At 50.3% G+C, this 22792-nt stretch overlaps 1 protein-coding gene, 1 non-coding gene and 1 pseudogene across 4 annotated transcripts in view; 2 read left to right on the top strand and 1 right to left on the bottom strand.

The window, feature by feature from the left end:
* Window positions 1-22792, top strand: part of SOCS5 (suppressor of cytokine signaling 5) — a 112101-nt gene that overhangs the window by 87913 nt on the left and 1396 nt on the right. Inside the window, exon 3 of one of the 2 annotated variants that reach the window (XR_015768958.1) lies at window positions 400-4880. The exons of the other annotated variant lie outside the window; for it this stretch is intronic. The gene's annotated coding sequence lies outside the window, so the exon portion shown is untranslated. Of the gene's footprint in view, window positions 1-399; window positions 4881-22792 lie in introns of those variants that run through there. 2 annotated transcript variants of the gene reach the window in all.
* The window catches only part of LOC114209766 (guanine nucleotide-binding protein G(I)/G(S)/G(O) subunit gamma-10 pseudogene), a 40339-nt pseudogene continuing 22769 nt past the window's right edge, over window positions 5223-22792 (bottom strand). The window contains exon 5 of the transcript XR_015768960.1: window positions 5223-6372. The product of XR_015768960.1 is annotated as a guanine nucleotide-binding protein G(I)/G(S)/G(O) subunit gamma-10 pseudogene (transcript). The remainder of the gene's footprint in view (window positions 6373-22792) is intronic.
* TRNAK-UUU (transfer RNA lysine (anticodon UUU)) lies at window positions 19141-19213 on the top strand. The gene has a single exon. It is a non-coding gene; the product is annotated as a tRNA-Lys (tRNA).

Genomic DNA, 22792 nt, shown 5'->3' with positions numbered 1-22792 from the left:
ATGACGTGTGCTAATATGTGTAAAAGGCTTGGAAGGGTGCCTGGCAGTGGATGCATTCAGGAAATGTGAGACTTTGTCACTATTATTAAGAACATGATGTTCCAACTGGATCATGTCAGGTGTCCCTCTGACCCCCAGTCTCTTCTCTGGGAGATCTGTGTATTGACTTCCAATATCCGCTCTTTTTTTAACTTGTCCCTCCACATCCCATTCTACCTTCTTTCCTCCGCCTCCCAGCCCCATCATGCCACTGAATCTATTTAATTCATTCGAATGCTGGGAGCCCTAGATCCCTGAATGTGACAGATTGGGGGTGGGGGTGGAGGCAGAGAATGGAGGAGCTTGTGTAATAAGACATAAATAAACTTTCACATGCCTCGCTTTTTTTTTGAATTGCAGATTTTATCCTGTCACAGGGCAAATTTTGCCTTGTCTTCTCTTGAATCAGCGGGAAGACATTTTATTCACGCGTCTCTCCCCAGCACGCAGCACAGTAGGTGCTCAATGTGTGGTGGCGCGTTGGGTTCTGTTGGGCCAACATTTATGCCAGGTGCTGCTTGTTCTAAGGCCCCACGCCCGCTCACTCATTGGATGCGCTGATACCATCTTAAAGTCTCCATGCCGGGAGAGGAAAAGCACTCAAATGTCTAGCTTCTGAAGGAAATGTGTTCAGTCCCTCTTGATGGACACAACGTTTTAACCCCCCAGCTTGATCTCCATGGCTCCTTATTGTTCCCCCTTACTTCTGGCATCCCTGACCTCTGACATTCAGGAAGGGGGTTTCAGCCCAGACTTTCAACTTGGTGAATGGCAGGGCACGGGTGACAGTGATAGAGCCTAGCACACACCTGAGGGGACTTAGACGTTTGATCTGAGCAGCGTGAAGAAAACCCCACAAAGCATCTACAAACATCTCCCCCACCACTGGAAAGGCGTTCTTCGGGTTACCTCCCTAAGTAGTCCTCTGTAAAAACTGTAAATCGTGGAGGCTTCACCCATCATGCCATGTCATGGTCAAAGAAACCAGGGTTCAGACCCTTGTCCCAGCATTCGTTGAGTGAGTTCCTTTCTTTCTGCGCCATGGCTTCCTCGTTGACAGAGCAGGGCTGTGAGGAGATCAGCCGGTTCAATGGAGCCTTCCTCACTCTCATGGCCCGCTGAGCACAGGCCACTGAGGAAAGAAGAATTTTGAGAGAGAGAGAAGAGGAAAAAGAAAGGGAGGAAGGTTGCTTTTGGATTATGTCAGGGCCTGAGTGGGACAGGGTGGTGGGTGGCGGCCGGGAAGGGAGAGAGCCATTTACCGGCACCGTCAATAAACAAGGATTGAGGATATAAAGCAAGGCATTGTGCTAAGTGCTGAGGAAGTAAAAAGGAATTTTTATTTGTAAGTTATACCCCCTCTACTTCCAAAGAGAATTTGAAGGTGACTCACAATGAAAACCACATATGCAGCAAGATCACTAAAATAGAACATCAAGTCCATGGAAATAAGAAAAGAAATCAGCGTTACCACCATCCGCCAGGGTCTTGCGTGCATTCCATCATGTAATCCAGCAACCCCATTTTACAGATGAGAAAGACAAGAACAAAGACGCATGCCCAGGGCAAGTGCAGGTGTGACAGGCATGGCACCCGGAGTCCATGTTACTTTTAGGAGACCATGAAAATGTTTTAAAATCAGAAGAAGAAGAAGAAAGCTTGGCTCGAAGAAAATGTTTTAATATGTAATATCAATGTATTCTTTATACCAACATCAGTTTTTACTTTTTTAATGGAGGAAGGGGCCCACAAATGTAAAAGTGCCGAGGACCCCAAAAAGTAATGCAGCCCTGGGCCACAAACTCCAGACTGCCCGACTCCAAACCTGTGCTCTTGCCAAGCCTAACTGAGAACATTTGCCGTCTTTGAGCATAACGTGCAACTCAACTCTAAAACCAAAAAGAGACCACGAGGAGATAAATAATTCTCAGTTTCATAAAAAAGATGTGTAGTGAGACACATGTGCTCACTTTACAATGTGATCGTAAGGGGAAAAATGTAGTTTTCTTATTTTCTTTAGAACTAATCCACGCTTTCTTATCAGTTCCACTAGGGATCTGGCCCAGGGCTGGAGGTGGGGAGGTAGAAACTAAATTCTGTCTAAATTAGTAAACTTCCAAACTGACTCAGTAACTAAACTGATCTTTTTTAAGTAACTTGGATGACTCGGGTGAATCTCAACCTTTGGGAGATGGCTTTCTCTGCTTCCGGAACCCAGTGTGGCCAATGGTTCTGACCAGATCCTCGTGGCAGCCGGAGAGGGTCCTTGAGTCCCTGTGGCTCCTCGCTGCTCTCCTCCACAAGAGGCTGGACTAGCCTGCTTCCTGCACTGATGACCACCGCAGTGGGATGGACCCCATCTGGCTCTCTGGGGTACTATGCCGGGTTGCAAGACTGGAACCCGTGGTCCCTGCTGATTGCCCGAGTGGTCAGGCCTGTCCCCTGCCACTCTGCTGGCTCTCTCTCGGCACCTGGTGCTGTCTCAGGCTTCCCTACCTACCACTTCCTGCTGTACTTCCATGCCATCATGTGGCTGCTTCTCCTGGACTTGTGGTCTTCCCCCACATGCATGGATCAGGGCACCCCTGGCCCAGACACTGTCTCCTTCATACTTTTCTGGATGCTTCAGAAACTCCCTGAGTGCCAGGTTGTGTGTGGGGAAGGTGGTGGGGGAAAGAATGGTAGGGGCAGAGAAAAACCTTGGTGCCTGATCTACCTGTTCTCTCTCTAGCCCCTTGTCCTTCTCACAGTCTATCAGAATAGAAGGAGCAGGTGTTCCTGCTTCATTTTCTCAGAACTAGTCAGGCAGACCCAACTCTTAAATGAGAGTTAAAGGAATTTAGAAAAACCTTTCTCTTAACAATGACTACATTCCATCCAAGAATCTTGCTATAGATGCAGACAAAAATCTCATCTGAATGAGTTGAGCTGGTATTTTATATGCCTCCCTCTCACCTTGTGCCCCAAACATTGCTTCAGTGGACAAGAAACCCCAGAACAACAAGATTTCCAGGATATGAAAACTCATCTAAAAGTGTTAACCCCATTGCAGAAACCTAACAGTTCAAGAGGAGAAACCAACTATGCCAATATTAAATTTCAAAAGAAATGCACAGTTGACCCTTGAACAACAGGGGTGGAACTGCATGGGTCCACTTATATGTGGACTTTTTATAACATGGTACTGTAAATGTATTTTCTCTTATGATTTTATTTTATTTATTTATTTGAGAGAGAGAGTGAGCACGAGTGAGGGGAGAGGCAGAGGGAGAAGCAGACTCCCCACTGAGCAGGGACCCTGGGATCATGACCCAAGCCAAAGGCAGGCACCTAACTGAGCCACCCAGGTACCCCATCTTACGATTCTCTTAATAACGTTTTCTTTTCTCTAGCTTACTTTATTGTAAAAATGCAGTGCATATTACATATAACATACAAAATATGTGTTAATTGACTGTTTATGTTACCAGTAAGGCTAACAGTCAATAGTAGGCTATTGGTAGTTAAGTTTTGGGTCATCAAAAGTTGTTTGTGAATTTTTGACTGCATGGGGGATTGGCACCCCTAACCCCCAATTGTTTAAAAGTCTACTATATTCTGTGCCTCCTTCCTGTACAAGGAAGATTGAACATACTGAACACGAGCCTCAATGCTTATTTTGCAAACCTTCTTCCAATAGCTATTTGTTTTATCACCTTCATAAAAGTAGAATATGAGGCATTTCTGGTGAAAGAGGGCTAATCCGGTGAGTCCAGTTGTGTTGTACCTGGTGTTCTCACCACTGGATGCAGCTTAGACATCCCAGAGAAGATAGCACAGCACAGCATGACTGGTCTTTCAGGCAGGGTTTGGACTGGGAAGCAAAGTCACTATCCTCCTCTCCCTCCTTGAAGGAGAACAGGTTGAGTTTTAAAAAAGGAAGAACACACAGCCAACCTCTCATCCGTAACAGCTTTTTTTTTTTTTTTTTAATATTAATCATGATTCAAAATGTGAACCAGAAACGATTTGAGAGTTTGGGGAGGAACTGACTTTTGGGAGGAAATGATTTCAATAAGTATGATATGTTGAAGAATAAGAGATCAAACTCTAGGATCTTCTAGATTCAGGCTGGACATAGGCAACTGTTAAAGGTCTGGATACAAATCATGACTCTTACTCTGGACCAGGAGAAAGACTCCAGAAGGCTGAGTAGCTGCCTTATCCAGAAAGAACATGATCATGAGGAAAATCAAGATCTTTGGGTTGGAAGGCACTCAAGAGATCATCCTGGGGCACCTGGGTGGCTCAGTTGGTTAGGCATCTGCCTTCAGCTCAGGTCATGGTCCCAGGGTCCTGGTATCAAGCCCCGTATCAGGCTCCCTGCTCAGCGGGAAGCCTGCTTCTCCCTCTCCCATTCCCCCTGATTGTGTTCCTGCTCTCTCTCTCTCTCTCCGTCAAACAAATAAGTAAAATCTTAAAAACAAAAAACAAAAAACAAAAACTGAACATTTTAAAGAGATCATCTTGTCCAACCACTGCCTCCACTGAGATGGAGAACAAGACAAGGATGGTCACTGTCACCACTTCTATCAACATTGTACTGGAAGTCCTACCCATTTCAATAAAGGGAAAAAAAAGAACAATACAAGAGCTAAGATTGAAAAAAAGAGAAACAATACTTTGAATTTGTACTAATAACATCATAATGAATGTTTTATTATCAAATTATTATCATAATTATGTGGATCACGATCCAAGGGTCTACTAATATTATTAGACTAGTAGGAGAGTTTTGCAAGATGGCTGGGTATAAAATTAACATACCTAAAATGAGTTTTTTTCAATATATGGACAATAAGCAAGAGAAAATGAAATTTTAAAAAAGTGATCATTTACATTTGCAACAAAAATGAGGTATTTATGAATGATTCTAACAAAATGTTACTTTTTTTTAAGAAAATGATGAATTAAGCAGAAATTTTGTTTCCAAACTCGTCAAAGATTATTACAAACACAAATAAAGTATCCTTTTAAAAGTGTCCCAAATTAAATCAAAGGCACATCATCAAAGTAAAATACTTGTGACATTAAGAATTCATTTAGGTTGTAGTATTTTCCATTATTTTGTTTTTAATCATTTGCAGTGTTCTGAAGATCAAATTTAAACATCTTTTTTAAAGACATGAAATAATGTAGTTTGTTTTTTGTTTTTTTAAGTACAACCACAACTATAAAGTAGAGGAACTTAAGAGGACAAAAACCAAATCAGCTTCATACACAGGATGGGGCAATCTAATACACAACAAAACAGGAATCTTTCCAAACAAGTTTGCTAAGAAACAGCTCCCATGCTTAGTGTTACAAATAAAACAATCTTCTCATTTAGAAAAATCAGAACATCATTTGATTAATAAAGCCCATTCTTCCCCCAGTTTTATACTTGCTTGTTTTCATTTAGAAACTTAAATTCACAAGAAAAGAACAAGTTTTGTTATGGGATAAAAATCTTAGGAACAACAAATTAATGAAATACCCAATTTTTTTAAAATTAAGATTTATTTATTTATTTGAGAGAGAGAGAGGGAGCACAAGTGGGGGTAGGAGCAGAGGGAGAGGGAGAAGCAGACTCCCTGCTGAGCATAGAGCCTGACTTGGAACTGGATCCCAGGACAATGAGATCATGACCTGAGCCAAAATCAAGTCAGATGCTTAACGGACTACACCACCCAGGTGCCCCGAAATACTCAAGTTTTTAACAAACAAAAATGTTTCTCTTCCCAAAATGCAAGCGTCCAGTTAATACAACAGGCATAATATTCCAGGTCTAGAAACACTAGTAATTTGCTTATGAAAGTATGTATTTGGTGGCAACATTTTTGTTGGTCTTAAATATAAAAGCACTTTCCCCAAAGAATCAGGCCATTATTATTTAAAGTCTCCTCCTTCACCCAGTTTCCTTATCTGAATAGGAAACATCACTTTCTGTAGAATTTTGGCCACAGGAAAGGTCGGAAATATCTAAGTCATTTGGCTGGAGAAGTGTTTTCTTGAGACTTGGAGGCAGTCATTCATCACTTTAGGCTTAAAAGCATTCCTCAGCAAACTTCTTCCCAGCCTTTGGGATAAAGCATAGGATCTGGGCCCCTGGAAGGTGTTGCTTCCAGCCAGAACACCTACCAGCAGGCATTCTGCATACAGTACTGTTGAAGCTCTGCAGCTGCCTGCAAGACCTTGAATCTCTCCAATCCGGCCTCCGGTTGGAGCGGCTCCATCAGGCACTGCAGGGCATTCACGCTGGCCCCAGAAGACATGGCTGCAGCATGGGGCTCCAAGGGCCTGTTTGCTAGACTTCTATAAAAAATTATTAAACTTTATTGAGAGACATTAAAGGATGCTCTAAAAAACACAGAGGCATACTATATTCATGAAGGGATGAGTCACATTGTAAAGATGTCATTTTCCACAAATTTATATGTGCATTCAGTGCATTCCAATCAAAATCCCAACACATTATTGCATGTAGGATTTGTTAAGCTTATTGTAAAATTCATATGAGAGTGCAAGAAGAAGAAAAACAAAGCGACAGAACTGTCCGACCAGGGATTATGACTTACCGTAAAGTCATAGTAATTCAGACAGTGTGTCATGATCACAGGCATAGAGAAATAGATCAGTGAAACAGAAGAGAGAGCCCATGAACAGATCCACATGTATAGGGATACTTGATATGTAATAGAAGTTGGATTACAGAGCAGTGGGGAAAAAGAAACAGACTTTAAAAAAATGATGCTGGAAGAAAAAAAGTGGTGGGGGGCACCTGGGTGGCTGAGTTGGTTAAGCGTCGGCCTTCAGCTCAGGTCATGATCCCAGGGTCCTGGGATTGAGCCCTGCATTGGGCTCCTTGCTCAGCAGGGAGCCTGCTTCTTCCTCTCTCTCTGCCTGCCACTCCCCCTGCTTGTGCTCTCTCTTTGTCAAATAAATAAATAAAATCTTAGAAAATAAAATAAAATGAAAAGTTTAACAAGAATGAGTCATTAAAAAAGACAATGAATTAAAAAAAAAAGAGTGGTGGGGAAATGTGTTAAAAGGAGGGTAAGACCCTTGTGGGGTCTTTACTGATCACTCCAACATGCATGGACGTTGCACTTGGAGAGGCAAATGAAATGAAAGGATTTATTATGATCGCATCCTAGAAGAGGGCAGCACAGCGGGCTACACAGAGTCAATTATATCTCAATTTAAAAAAAAAGAATGCCGACAGTAAGTACTTACTTCCCAAGCCTAAAGATCAACTATACAACTAGCTTAAACTGTATGAAATTGCTATCATCCAACCACTTTGTCTCCTACATTTAACCCTAATATTTTCAGGGTGCGTACACAGAGGGTAAAACCATAAAGAAGGTAACGATGACCAGAAAAGTCAGGATCATGTCACCTCTGTGAAGAAGGGAGGGAGATTTGATCAGGAGAGGTGCGGAGTGGGGGGGCACTTCACAGATACTGGAGATGTTCTAGTCTATTTCTTGATCTCATGGGTGGTTACGGAGATATTTGCTTTATATGTACTCTTTAAACTCTGAATAAGTTTTATGCATTTAAAAAAGAATATTTTCTTTTGAAAAGTAGATGCCAGTTCTGAATCCGTGTGCTCTAGCCAAACAAGTCATCTATCTCCGGGTGGGGGGCAGAGAGCAGGGTGCCTCCTGCCGGAAGCGGGGGGGCCCACATTACAGGTGACCTGTAACAGTCGCCGGGCACAGCTGATTTGTCTCATTTTGTTTTTCCTAGCTAACAATTGCCAACATTGTTATTATTCCATTAATAATGATATATTCTAATAAATTATTTATGTGCATTTACCCAACAGGAAGTGTGCCCCTTGAGGGCAAGGCCTGAGTTTTTATGGTTGACCCCATAAGAGCAGAGTGCCCGGCACACTGTAGATACTCAATTAAAAGTCCTTGAAAGGGCAGACTCTAGATGAATGGATGGATGGATAGGTAGATGGAAAGATAGAGCTCTTAATACTTGCAGGTCTTTGAAGGGATTTTATTTTCAGAACGAGTGGAGAGGTTTTTTTTTTTTAAAGATTTTATTTATTTATTTATTTATTTGAGAGAGAGAATGAGAGAGAGAGAGCACATGAAGGGGGGAGAGATTTTTAAAGCCAAACACGGGGAATAGAGTGGGTTTATACGTGCAAATGTGCTAGTATGGTAAAAACAGACGAAAGTCTATTTAGTGATTTAGCGAGTGGGACAGTTCGTTCTGGATTTTGAATCCTCATTTATGTGCCCATCTAATTCTGCTGCTAGGACTTGCCAGCCACACAGGGCCTTCTACTTCCTTGCAGGGCTCGGGGGCAATTACTCACTTTGTGTTTGGGGTAAATAGGACTCGCAGGGAGGAGCAATGAGGAAGCTCAGAACTGGCCTTTGCTGGTGAGGCCCTGAGGGATGGGCAGAGCGGGGCCCCAGTAGGCGGATAGATGGTGGGAAAGCTGCCCCCCCCAAGGGGCTGTTTCCTCCTCGTGCCTGCCCCGCCCCTCAGTCTTAGAGGGTGAGCACTCCAGTGACACGGCTGGGGGGGCATTTTCCCTTCTCGCTCGCTTTCCTCCCTTTTTCCTTCCTGCCTGCCTGCTTTGCTCCCTCCTTCCCTTCTCTCTTCCTCTTTCCCTTCTTTGCTTCTCTGGTGTCCCCTCCCCCTCTCTCCGGCTTTCCTCTCCCTCCCAGCCCCTTCACTGGGCAACCTTTCTAGTCCTCTGTTTCTATCTCCCTCTGTCAGTCAGATGGACCCAGTGGCGAAGAAACCCAAACACGTTCGCTATTCTCCCCTCTCCTCCCCAAGAGACCAGCTCAGACTGCAGTTCTTAGGAGGCTGAATTCCCTCGGGGCCCTTTTGCCCTGTGTACTCTCCACCCCACTCCCCTGCAGGCCGTGGACCCCTCTGTGTGGCCTGGAACCTGCTCCACCAGGCAACCACAAAGCCCACCGGGGCTGGCCCAGGACCCCTTCCCAAAACCAGAGCAGGGGCCATCTCCTACTTCTAAATGTATCCACCCTTATCTCCAAGAGTGAACGCCCCCCCCCTTCTGGACCCCATAATAGAAATGAACACAGATTTTGGCTGCCCTTCTTTTCACCCCAAAGAAGGGCTGCTTTTGCAATAAGGGCATTAGAAAATTGTCGTCTACCAGGAATGCATTAGACGTTTTTCCTCCAGTGCCTGCTCTGGGCTGATCCGGTCTGATTGACAGGAGAGGTAGACAGGACGGGGCGAGGGGGGCAGGGCAGGAAGGGGGCTGGAGAGGTGGAGTCTGGGAGGGTAGAGGGAAGCAGAGGGAGAAGGAAAAGATCAAGTTCCCAGCATTTTAGAACTGGAGGAGGAGATAGAAGACCCTCCAGCAGGCTGCTCCAACACACATACCACCCATTTTTCAGAGGAGGAAACTGAGGCTTCAGAGACAAGAAGCGATTTGCTCCCGTCCTGCGTTGATCGTCGGCAGAGTCCGGACCAGCAGGCAGGTCTCTCGACTCGGATCCCAGCCCAGCACCGCCCCTCGGCCTGACTCAAGGCAGAGAAAATTGACTGTCTTGGCAGCAAAATGAAACCTTTTGATTTATGAGGAATTCTGAGATATCTTCCAGTTGACAGTCTTTAGAGAATTGCACAAGCCCACACTTTTGTGGGGGCAGCATTTAATGAAATGAACACATGAGTTATTCGTTTTTCATTAAGGATGACATGCGGAGAGTCCATATCTAAGTAGGAAAAATAGGTCCTGGCCTGGGGCCCCACAGTCCCAGGGAGCACCTGTCTCAAGACACAGGGAAAGGCAGGAGGTTGGGGGGGGGGGTTAAACACCTTCCAGACACTCCCTGTCATGTTCATTGGCTCGTGTAATTCTCATAGGGACCCAGAGCCTGGTACCGTTGCGCTATCATTGCAGATGAGAAAACCGAAGCTCAGAGGAAGCAAGGAACAAGCCCAACGTCACCCAGCTAGTGAGCAACAGAGCCAAAATTAAAATCCCAGGCTGCTTTGGCTCAGCTCTAACAAGCTGTCCGTGCAGGAATGGGAAGCCGGCTGTGCGGCCTGGGCTCCAACTGTGCAGACACTCGCTTTGGATGGACACTCTAAGGACAGAGGAGCCCTGCAGCCTGGCAAGGGCAACCCTGGGGCTTTGGTGGTCAGCCAGGCCTGGCTGAATGGTGGCCGAGCCTATGAGGTCCAGGGAGCAGTTGGGCCATGACAGTGATGCCTGGCAGGCTTTGGTCTTGTTCCTTTCCAGCGTCCAAGCCTCAGAGTAACCTGTATCAGGAAATCCAGTCGGCCCCCATCTCAGATGCAGGCGTGACAAATGCGGGCCTTGGAACCAGGCAGACTCAAGCTTGACTCCTGAGCTCGCCACTCATTATCTGTCAGGCCCTGAAAGAGGGCCTCAATCCCTCTTAAGCCTCAGTTCCCATACTTGGAATAGTTACATACAGCACTTACCTCTCGGCATTGTCATGAAGTTTGAAAATAATATTATTAATAATAATGCTATTATAATTACTAATAGCAACTATCTAATAGTAATGACAACTAACATATTAAGTGTATTTTATGTGCCACGCATGGTGCTAACTAAAAGTGAATCTTCAGCACGACACTCTGAAGTGTAGTGTCATGAGCTCCATTTTACCTAGGAAGAGACAAGCCCAGAGAAGCTGTTTCCTTGCCCCAACCACACAGTTTAGCAAAACGACAGCGTCAGAATTTGAACCCAGCTGTGTGTGTACCCCCAGCCCATGAACATGACTATCTTTATAAGCAAAGTAAGTAGCACTTGGCAAACATTCAACAAATGGGAGTTCCAGTCCCTTCTTTTTCCCCTAAATGCCCAGATTCCCACAGTGCCCACTGGTATTTGCTTTAGGGCTTGCCTGCATGGAGTTTTCTGGAAGTCAAGAGAAAGCTAGGGAGGTGGGTGGGGGAAGGGGCATCTCTCATTCCAGGCTCCCCTCCCTTCCCTGGCTTCCTTATAGGGTTTGGCAAAAGCTGCTTTGCTGAGGCCTCTTGTGTTGCTGGAAACATGGCAAGTTTATTTTGGCACCGCCAAGAGGGCCCGAGTCCACCCCCCTGGGCGCCTCTGTGGGAAGAGGACCTAGGGAATGTGGCCCAGGCCCTGTCAGTGCCTGCTGGCCTCCCAGCACATCCCCGGCACAGTTACAGCCGTCACATGTAGCTCGGGGAAGGAAACGAGGTCCTGGGTTTCTCCCCAACCCCCTCCAGAGTCCGCCTCCAGAAAAGGATGTCAATCCAAGGACCAGGTGCTGTGGTACCTGCCAGCCAGCCCGGGGCCAAGCAAGGAGGGCTTTCCCATCTGTTGGCTTCTATTTCCAAATCCTCACACCACCCTCTCTAAGGAAGGCCTCACTTCCCTGTTTCACAAACCCAGGGCCTGAGGCTCAGGGGGCCATGAGGCAGTTAGGTCAAGCTGGGGAAGCAGGTTGTGGCCTTCCAGCTCTGGCGTCGCTGGGCCTGTCCCAGCCTGGGAGGCGTCCCTTCCACAGCACTCTCGATAGAAGTTTCATCCAGGCGTTGTCTGAGCTCCGCTGGTGTTCCCTGTGAAAGCCTCGTCTCTAGGCTTTCCCAGGTTGAGTTAGAAACTGCTTCCCTGTTACTTTCTCCCACAGGCCCCAGAAATCCTCAGTCTGACTCCAGGCAAAGGGAGGAAATCCACATCTCCACCCTGGGCCATACCTGTTCTTCAGAGATGGGAAGATGGCCCCAGATGACCCTCGATCATCCCTATTCTTGCCCTCGGACTGGCGTGGCTGTGGGTCTGGTATGGGTGCTCTCCCAAGGACCCCGGCAGCCGAGACCCTGGCCCTGTGAGGCTTCTCTTGCCCTCTCTTGTAACTGCTACACTCGGCTCCAGGTGGAAATTAGGGGAGGCTTAGGGTGAAAGGTCCAGCCAGGTGAGGATGCCAGGCCAGCCCCAGGCAAGGGGGGGGGGGTGGATGGGGACTCCTATGTTGGCCCAAAGAACTGGAAAGGCCCAGCAACCGTGAGAAAGACACCAAGGCACAGAGTCGGTGGTGCCCTGTGGGTGGGAAGAGCCCTTGGGCCACAGGGGCAAACTGAGGTTCCCTCTCCCCACCTACATATCCGCATCTGAACCGCCCCCCCCCCAGCTTGGCAGCCCAGGGCCAGACGGGGGGCAGGGGCTCGGATTCCCCAGCAGTACCAGCACAGATGACAGTTTTCAGGGCTCCTTCTCCACAGGAGCCCCTTGATCCCACAGCAACTCCTGGAAGGAGGTGGCTGGGGCAAGCTTCATCTTAGGTTACAGATGAGGAAGCAGGCTCCGAGAGCTCAGAAGGGCAGAGGGACGCCTGAATGCAGGCTCCCGGCTCCCACGCACAGAGCCCCCCTCTCCCTCTGCGACTCTGGGAAGACAGGTCTGGGGACAGCTGCAAGGCACAGATGGAAATAAGCAGGCCCAGTCAAAGGGCCGTGAGGAAAGTGACTGATGGGTTGTTTGATCGAATCATCAAGACTTAGTGTCCCAGAGCCCCCATCAGGCTCTTTTTGGATTTCTCTGCTGGAATAATAACCCCCTGGCGAACAGGGGAAGCAGCCCAGGCCAGCCCAGCTCAGTCCACCGAGCTGAATAGGAGGAGAGCAGATCTGCGCTCGCAGTTCCTGCCCGGGTCGAGGCTGAAACACACGTTCCTATTTAAAGCCACTCCTCGTTCATCACTTCAGCACCAACCAACAATTAAACCTGATTCAATCAGACACTGACAACTAATTTAAACCAGGCCTCACAAATGGGCTTGTCACTGGCTATTTAAAACGCTCTCCCAGCCTCCGGGGCTCCTCAGAACCCGGACTGTTGGTGCAGCCGAGAGCAAAGATCTGCGTGCGGTGTTAGGGGGCCCGGTCTAGGGCTCCTCCCGCTCTAGGCCTTGCCCCGGCCTGGGCTGGCTCCCTGGGGGGCTGAGGGTCGACCTCTGGGAGGAATGTCGGGGGGTGGGAATAGGGGGAAGCAAAGAAAAAGCAAAAGCCCACTCCAGAGGTCATATGAGCCGCAAATGCACACACTTCTGGTGCCTGGTTTGGCTTGATTCAGGCCCCGAGCAACTGTGGCGCCTAGGGGGTATAGGAAGCATCAGAACTCGGGTTTGAACCCTGACTCTGCAATCAACTACCCAATCCTGTGACCTCGGCTGGCTCTTGCGCTTTTTTGGCCTCACTGCCCTTATACCAGGATAGGGAGGATAACAAAAATCTCTCCCCAGAACCGCCCCCCCCCACCACACGGGGTTGTTAAGTGAACCCTCAAATCTGGCCACCCCGGTAAAAACAGTCGGAAGATGAGAAGTCCTAAGACACAAGTTCTGCAGTAGAGCACGCCTGAGCTTGCTCTGGGTCTGGCTCTGGGCCGGAGTCGGGGGGTGGGGCAGCATGGCTGACTCCAACACGTGGTGCTGCTGTTCACGTGTCTCTCTAGAGCTGCGGGAACACGCAGTAGATCACCAAGTATGGATAATGACCCCTTCAGGCCAAAGACTTGGGCCAGACTGGCGTACTTAGGGAGGTCTTCCTGGAGGTGGTGGGCTGGAGGCAAGCTTTGAAGGGTGGGCAAGAGCGAGTAAGCCGAGAGCTGGAGGGGAAGCCAAAGCGCTGGCAGCGAGCTCCCACAGCGATTTCCCATTTAATCTTCCCAAGCACCCTGATTTTCTAGGATGAGGATGCTGAGAGTTGAAGTGACTGGCTGCTGGGAGATTAAGGCAGCCAGACACTAGCTTGGACCTCCTGATGCCAGCTGCTGTGGTCCCACTCTGCCCCTCGCCTCTCCACAGAGCGGAAGATACCAGGGAGGGAAGGCAGAAAGACTCCCGGCAGGGCTCTTCCCTCTGGGATTCCTCCTGCATATCCTTCTCACAGGCAAGAAAGTACAAAAGATACAGCTTGAAGGCAAAGAGCTTATGGGAGAAATTGGGGAGGGGCTGAGGAGCATGGGGGTACCAAGAGCCGCCCATCCCTGCATTGCAGGGAACCGGGGCTGCCCTAAAGGGGAGAGGGGACTTGCGGGTCTCCAAGTTCTCGTGTGTGGGAGGAAACAATAGTCTCTTTTCTGGGGCCTCCAGGGGTGAGAAGGAGTGAGATCATGTCTGGGGAGGGAGGGGGCAAGGACACAGGATATGAGTATGCTCCCAGGGGAGCACAAGGGAGCTGAGGAGCAGGGCCTTAAGAATGGCTGTTTCCCTCGCCAAAGTCCCCCATGGCCTCCACCCACCATCCCTCCCTCCCTTGGCCGTAAGTCAGGACTGTCTGACTCTTCCAGGATTCTCCAGGGGTCTCACAGACCCCACTAGACAGCAAGCACCCCTCCCCAGGGCAGGTCCACGGCATCAAACTGAAGAGCCCAGGGCCAAGAATAGGGCAGCCTTGAAGCAACCCCCAAACCTGCCACTTATTAGCTGTGTGATTTTTAAGCCCGTCCCTTAACCTACTTGAGATTCTCCTGTGTAATGAAGGTAAAAATAGGACCTCTCCCATGTGGTTGTCGTGAAAATTAAATGAGTTAATCAGAGTAAGTGCTTACCAAAAATATCTTCATTTGGTATCCCCAGAGCAAAGTCCCCATCTCAGCATGCAGCAGGGGCTTGGCAATTAGTTGAAGGCAAGCTCAGGACAGTGGCTACAGCAGTGGGACTGGCGTGGACTGGAAGGAAAGCTCCCATGATGGCAAATGAAGGGCAGATGCTTATCTGGGCAATTTCCTTCCTGTGACACCCCGGGAACATGGCAACCCCCTGTGTCAGCCCGTCCTAAGGGAATGCCCCCATCTCCTGCGGAAACTGGGGAACCCCCAGATTCTGGGGTCTTCTTCAGGAGTCTTGGCCCTGCCTCGTGGCTGGGGTGGGTCAGGAGATCGGGAACAGCTGAAGCTTAGCTGGCAAACGTGGGGACGCGTTTAGCTCGCTGCAGGAGACAAAGGGAGGAGAAAGGACCCCCTAATTCAAGACCCTGCAGAGGCTGTTTGAGGAATAAAGAGGATACCATATATCGGTCTCGAGACCAGACCAATTTTGTAAACATTCAGTCGGCCACAGACCAATGCTTTTGTAATGTACAGCAAAAAGGAATTACTAGAACAGATGATCGCGCACTTGGATATTGTAGCAACATCAAATTGCCATAAAAATGTGTGTTTATTCTCCATCTCTGGGCTTCTCTCCTCAGCAACCAGTGACTGCACAGGCGACAGCCACACTGCCCGTGGAGCGGACACCCCATAAAGGATAGCTGCCCTTGTTTCTTTCCTGTAGCCTCACCTCCTCCTGGCCTGGATGGGAGGCGGGGTCCTGATGGCCCCGCACCAGGTGTTTAGAATCCTCCCCACCTCCGCCACCCCCAGGCCTTCCCAGATCACCTGTGGCCATGCACCTCCAGCGGGTGTAGACACAGAGTGTCTGTCTACTGGGCAACAGCGTTAACAGCAGTTACTGTATTTTTGAGCACCTACCATCTATCTGCCAGAGCCCGAGCTCCCAGAGTAATATGTTTTTTTCCTGACAATTCCACAAGGTAGACATAATTGTGTCTGATTTAAAATGAGACATCTCAACTCGGTGAGTTCCTAGGAGCTCTGTAGCCCAGAAGGTTTACACGCTACGCCTGCATGGCCGCGGGGCACCTGGAGGGCTTGCTAAACACGCAGATTCTCCAGCCTCACGTGCTGGATTCTGATGCGCAAAGCGTGGCTGGTCCCCAGGGACCCCAGGTGCTAGTGATGCTCGGCTGGCTCGGGCACCACTTTTCTCAAAGATGCTGAGGCCTGGGGTCCGCTGAGAAACGGGAGAGACACCATCTGATGCAGCCCTTACAGATGAAGCATTTTTTAACAAGGGAACATACTTCTGTTTTATCAAGGGTACGAAGCAGATAAGGAAATTTATATTTAGTTCTACCTCAACTATGTAACCAAAAAAATTCATGTTTAAAAAAAAGGCTGGAAGGAAAAATGCAAAACGTTGATGATCTCCTATGAAGGGATTATATGTGATCTTTATACTTTTCTACATTGAGCACGCATTGCCTTCATAAATAGAAAAGCAATAAGCACTGTTTTTAAAAGCAAAAACTCCCATCATCTATGCTACCCTAAGCATGAGTCAACTTTTGCCATTCTGGGGCTAGGCAGAAGTTACTGGGGTTTTCCTTCTCTGGGAGGGCAGGAAGTCTTTATTTCCCACTGGGTTTCCTGCTAGAGTTGGAGGCTGAGAAAAATTCTGGCTGAAGATTCAAGAAAGGTATAAAAACTTAAGACATGCAAGGTCCTTTGTGAGTGGCCTCTGCTTATCTCTACAGCCCCCTCCTCCTCCACCCGCTGCTCTGGGAGTCGCTTCTGGAAAATACGATCATTCCTCCCACCTTTGCCCCCACTGTCCCCTCAACCTGGAAAGCTCATCCCTAACCCCACCCCCCACCCCCGCCACTCACTTTAACATCTTCAGGCATCATCTTAGGTGTCCATGTTCCATGAAGAGCTTCCTTGACCCCCAAATCTAAGTGAGGGTCCCAGACACCCTAACCTCCCCTATCAGTGTATGCGTCACATTTGACCGTGATCATGGCTTGCTTCTGTGCTTCCCCACCTGCCTCCAAAAGCACCATGTGGAAGTGCCTGGGTGGTTCAGTCATTAAGCGTCTGCCTTCGGCTCAGGTCATGATCCCAGGATCCTGGGATCGAGTCCCACATGGGGCTCCCTGCTCAGCGGGGAGCCTGCTTCTGCCTCTGCCCTTCCTCCCTGCTCATGCTGTCTCTCTCAAATAAATAAAAATCTTTAAAAAAATAAAAGTGCCATGTGGGTGGGGAGTTTATATCCCCAGCCTGGCACCGAGTAGGCACTCTTAGGAGTAAATGAAGGAACTAATGACGGGGGGGGGGGGGGGTGGTGTCCCTCCAGGCAGCTCTAGGTGCCTGCCTCTCCTAGAGGCCCCTGGAGGATAATGGCCACAAATAGTTCCTTCCGCACGAAGTTCAGCAAAGCCCCTTTCTCAACCTGCTGCACAGACTGGACCAGGGATTGGACCCGCAGCCCAGGCTGGTGGGAGGGAGGCTGGCCTCTGATGGCTCGCCCAGAGATTCCCCCAATCCGGGGACCCAATCCCGGGACTCGATACAGGATGGTGGCTAGCGGGCCAATCACATAGCTTTGGGGGAAGAGGGTCCTAAAGGCTGCTGAGTCTCACGGAGGCTTCCTGGAAAGGTGGCTGTCCAGCCCAGTCCCGGAGCTGTTGGAAGCAGAGTCCCTCCTGCCTTCCCACGCCTCCAGACTGAGGGCATCTCCATCTGTCTCTTCCAAGCAAACTAAAGAGGCTGCATCACAGGCGAGGGCAGCCGTCCATGCTGCCTCTCTCCTCCTCTGGCGGCTCCCTACCCCACCCCACAGGCCACTCCGCTGGGGGGGGCCCTCCCCCTCGAGCGGGGCCAGGTGTGGCTCCCTGGCCCCGGCCTGGCCCAGCTGGTCGCGGGCAGGAGGCGACCTGCATCCGCTGCACCAAACCCAAACGGGCACATTGGTTGATGAGTTTGGAGCCCTGCTGTCCTGTGTCCCCAGCCTCCCCCTGCCTGGGGCATGGGGGACCAGGAAAATGTGACAGAGGGGAAGCATTTGGCACACAGACTCACTCTGGTGAGGTGGAAGGAGTGGTGCACCAGGGAGACTGAGAAAACACAGAAACATGCTGCTGATGCTGCAGGAAACGTGCTGGGAGCAGGGTTCCCAAGGGGGTGGGGGTGGGGCTGCTTCCAGGGTCTAGAGGGACCGACCCACGCTTGTCTGCAGACAGCCTCCTTCCCAGGCCCACACTTGGAAGGCTGGAGTTGTGCGAGGTCAGTCCGGTTCCCCCCACACCCCCCTACCCTTTGGACACTTTCTCCTCACTTCCCTTCCCCCTCCAGGGAACCGGTGCCCTCGGACTTCTGGAAACCACATGTTTCCAGCTCTGAAGGATAACTCAGATTTAAAATATTCCCATCCCACATCAAACCATGTGTCACGGTGCTGTCGCTGCCCCAAAGCCTCCAACCCAGCACAGTGGCTGACACATACACCCACACTGAGCAACTGAGGACGAGGAAGGGGGCATCAATTTAAAAGAGTGGCCCCAGGAAGAGAAGACTTCACCAAACAAACCAATCCCTTAGACAGGGATGGACCAGTCTAGTCAGGGCCACAGAATGAGAGCTCCACTCAGGGGACCACCTTCTTTGCCAAAACAGGATGTGCTTGCTTGGGTGGGAAGGTGGGGAAGGTGGCCTAATGGTCAGTGTGGCGCAGGCCACTCTCCCGCCCTTGTGGAAGATGAGCTGCCTTGTCACAGCAGAGGACGACAGCCCTGAGCTGGGAGCCCAGGCCCCTCTCAGTTCTAGCCTGGGACCGGCCTTGTGGCAACTCACCCACAGGACCTCAGTTTCCCTACTGGTAAAATGGGAATAATCCTACCTACAAAGCAGGGCTGTTGTTAGCCTCACCGAGGTAAGACCCGAATGATGCAGGCAAGTTAGACGCAGGACACTGGAAGGGTTGTGAACAGAACATCAAAAGATGGCTAAAGAAAATATGGTATAGAGGCTCCTGGGGGGCTCAGTTGATTAAGCACCTGACTCTTGGTTTCGGCTCAGGTCATGATCTTAGGGTTGTGAGATGGAGCCCCGAGTTGGGCTCCATGCTGGGCGTGGAGTCTGCTTAAGATTCTCTCTGTCTCCCTCTGCCCCTCTCCACCTTCTCTCTCTCAATCTCTCTCTCTCAAAAAAAAAAAAAAACATGGTATATGTGTACAATCAAATGCTAGCCATTAAAAAATGAAATTTTGCCATTCATGACAATATGGTTGGACCTAGAGGGTATTATGCTAAGTAAAGTAAGTCAGAGAGAGAAAGACAGATACCATATGATCTCACTTATATGTGGAATCCAAAAAACAAAACAAACAAACAAAAGAACCAGAAACAGACTCATAAATACAGAGAACAAAACTGGTGGTTGCCCAAGAGGATGGGGGTACGGAATAGGTGAAGGGGATTAAGAAGTACAAACTTGCAGGGGTGCCTGGCTGGCTCAGTTGGTAGAGCATGCGACTTTTGATCTCAGAGTCCTGAGTTCAAGCCCCACGTTGGGCATGCAGCCTGCTTTAAAAAAAGACAAACTTCCAGTTATAAAATAAATAAGTCATGGGATGAAAAGTACAACATAGGGAATGTAGTCAACAATAATGTAATATTGCATGGTGACCATGAGTAGTCACGATGTTGTACACCCGAAGTTAATATAACCTTGCACGTCAACTATACTTTAATAACAAGCAGACATGCAAACACGATGGTCTGGCTGTGTGGCCTTGGGCAAGTTCCTGCCCCCTTCCGTGTCCTGAGGCGGGGGACCAGCCAGTCTAGAATGCCTTTTGCAGTTGGAGTCTCTCTCAGCGCCCTGTTTTTGAAGAACGACCCTGCTGTTTCACCCTTCTTAAGGGATTCTTTCTGGGGGAAGTGCTGCCAATTGCTTCTACATTGTTCCTCATGACAACTCAGAGCCCCTGCCAAGGGCCTTTGTCTGGACACTGTGGGGAGCCCTGGGCAGAGGGAACAAGGCAGGTCCTGCCCTTCTGCTGCCCCCCAGGCCTGAGCGTGCCCTGTTTCCTTCCCTCCTGCCACACCCTGTCCCTAGGTGGGTTTTCCTGCCCTGGTCTCAGATTCCTGACAGCCAGCTCCTCGTACCCAGCACACACTCTCACACACATGCACACACACGCACACACACACACACACAGGCTGTCTGTTCCCTGCCCTGCTGGCCACTCTGGCGGAGCCTGGTCTTGGGTCTTGAACCAAACTCCTAGGGTCTGGAGCTCCCCCATGGGTGCCGGGAGAGGTCCACGGAATTCTTTTCTAGGAAAGCTGCCTCCCCACTTCCTGCCAGGGTCAGACGGGGCCCTAGCTTGCTGGGATTTGCTGTCAGGGAAAGGTCTGGCTGTGCTTTGGGGATGGGCATGATTCACAACCATCTGGTTCGGGAAGACCACACTCTCTGGAAGGGAAGACAACTCGCAGCTAATGACCCGAATGTGTGATGTTCTTTCTCTCTCCACCTCCCCCTTCAGCGCTGGAGTTTGATTTCCTCTCCCTCCCAGCACCTCCACAGCCTGCTGCTGTCCAGTGGGCCCTGGGACTAAGAGGTCCCCTAGAGGTCACCATCCCCACCCCCAGCCTACAGGCCTGGCCGCACTGGACCCATCCGATCAGCCCCCCTGTCACTCGGCTCCCCTGTTATCTTCTAACACACCCCGTTTCCCATGCATCTCTCAGGACCTTGGCCACTTCGTCCTCTGACTTCTCTCTCGCTCTGGCTCCCTCTCGTCCTGCGTCTTTCTTTGCAGGTCCCCATCTCCGTGTCTTCACATCGTCCCCTCCCCGTCTCTCCCCTCCGTGTCTCTGACCTGGTTGGTGCTTCTCCCTGGCGGTTCTCCAACTCTCTTTCCCCTCCAGTCCTGCCCTCTGCACTCATCACTACGGGCTCTGTAACCTACTTTGCAGAAATCTCATGAAGGAAAAAAAAAAAGGAAAGAAAGAAAAGGCAGAGTTTGGTTTTCATCAACATAATGAAACCCTGGTGGCCTCGGAATGTGGCTGCAGGCCTGCCCACCTCCCTGCTGTGGCCCCCCTGCGTCCAGGACACCTGTGCCCTCCCTGCACGTCAGCAGGCAGAAGCAGCTCCCGAGCTCCCACCTGACTCTTCCATCAGGCCAGACAGAAACACGGGCAGCCAGGATGCGTGCCCCGGAGGCACGGCCAAGCGTGGGGGCAGAGCAGGACCCCACAGGGCCCAGGGCAGTTTTCCAACAGCGGTTAGGTGTTTATTGTGGATTCAGTGTTTGTGTTCCTTCACATAGGTTTGTATTCCTTCTTACACTGAGGCTCTAACCCCCCATGCAACAGGATTTGGAGGTGGGGCCTTTGGGAAGTTATTGGGTTCAGTTATTGAGGTCATGAAGGTGGGCCCCGCATAATAGGATTAGCGTTCTTGTCGGAAGAGGGAGAGACGAGAGATCTCTCTCTTTGCCATGTGAGGACACAGCAAGAAGGTGGCCACCGGAAAGCCAGGAGGAGACTCTCACCAAGAACGAATCAGCCAGCACCTACATCTTAGACTTCCCCACCTCCAGAGCTCTGAGGGATCAGCGTCTGTTGTTCAAGCCGCCCTGTCTAGGGGACTCTGTAACGGCAGCCCTAGCTGACGAAGCCGCTCTTCCATCCCGGGTGGCCCGTCTGTGGAGAGGCAGCGGCCTGCTCAGACCTCCAGGCCCAAGCTGGACCAAGGCCGGCCCCCCGCAGCACTCTCCACCCTCACCTTCAGCTTTGGTGGCCTCTGGCTTCTGCCACAGGGGCTCCCACAGGGATGGAAAGGAGGCTACCTGCCCCCATGGCTGGCCCGCCTGAGTGCTGGCCCCCAACCCAGGAGCCTGCGTGGGCCCGGGGGACCCAGACTGGACCCCTGGCTAACACAGGACCCTGATCCACTGGGCTCCTTGAGGGGGGAGAGTAGGGCAACAGGCACGAGGACAGTCCAGGCCGACTCTCCCTGCGTTCTCCCGCGCACTGTCTTAACGGTCCAGGAGCCTCTCTGTGCCCCTCTCTGCCCCACTAAAGGCTCCTGTCCACCTGGCTGCCTGCATGCCCTCCACTCCCCACTCACGTCTCACAACTGCACAGGGGCACTGCGAGTAGGGAGCTGCCCGGGGAGGGGGTGTGGGTGCAAATTCCTCCTGCATTCCAAGGCTGAACCTATGTCATCATGACAGTGGCTGTTGGTTTGGGTTTTAAGATTTATTTATTTATTTGTCAGAGAGCAAGCACAAGCAGGGGGAGGGGCAGGCAGAGGGAGAAGGAGGCTCCCTGCTGTGCAAGGAGTTTGATGCGGGGCTCGATCCCAGGACCCCGGGATCATGACCTGAGCCAAAGGCAGACGCTTAACTGGCTGAGCCACCCAGGTGCCCCAATGGCTATTGATTTTGATCATCTAAAGGGTACAGGCGCTTACAGTTTACAAAGGGCTTCCTCCTACCGCATTTCATTGAATCCTCACAACAGGATGGTCTCTGTGTCTGTTTTACAAAGGACACCAAGGCTCTGGGGCTTATTACGCTCAGCACAGCACTGGCCCCCTGCTCCGGGGCTGTGAACCGGCTAGCTGTCTCCTGACACACGGCCCCTGCTTGGCCAAGGATGCCCTACTAACCCCCAGGGACACCTTGTGCCTTCTTGCCTTTGAGCTCTTGCGTGGCCATTCTCCTGCTAGAAATGCCCTTACCCCTCCTCTCTGCTCCTTTAAATCCTGCTTGTCGTTCGCAGCCCGGCTCATGCCCTTCTGCCACTGGAAAGCCTTCCAGCACCAGCAGAGAACAAGCCTACTTACTGTGTTGCATGCAGAAGCAACACCACGGAGCTTCACAGCTGTGGCAGAGCCTGCTATTTGTCCCTCAACATTCATTCTCCCCTTCTTCCTCAGGAATGGAACCCCTGAATTTTAGTGGGGTACGTGGCTGCCCGGGCCCTATGTGGTTAGACGTAGCCAAGTTCTAGCCGACGGAGTATAAGCGGAGTGGCATTTATGACTCTGGGGAAGTATTCATATTCATTTTTCTGACCTCCTTTCCTACTTCCTGCCAGCTGGAATGTGAACACGATGTCTGGAGCTCGAGCAGC

The sequence above is a fragment of the Eumetopias jubatus genome, unplaced genomic scaffold (assembly GCF_037043125.1).
Source record: "Eumetopias jubatus isolate StellerSeaLion01/CBP00866 unplaced genomic scaffold, mEumJub1_p1.0 scaffold_9, whole genome shotgun sequence".
Lineage (NCBI taxonomy): Eukaryota > Metazoa > Chordata > Mammalia > Carnivora > Otariidae > Eumetopias > Eumetopias jubatus.
The sequence above is the reverse complement of the archived record's forward strand: the minus strand, read 5'-3'. Positions and strand labels throughout refer to the sequence as shown.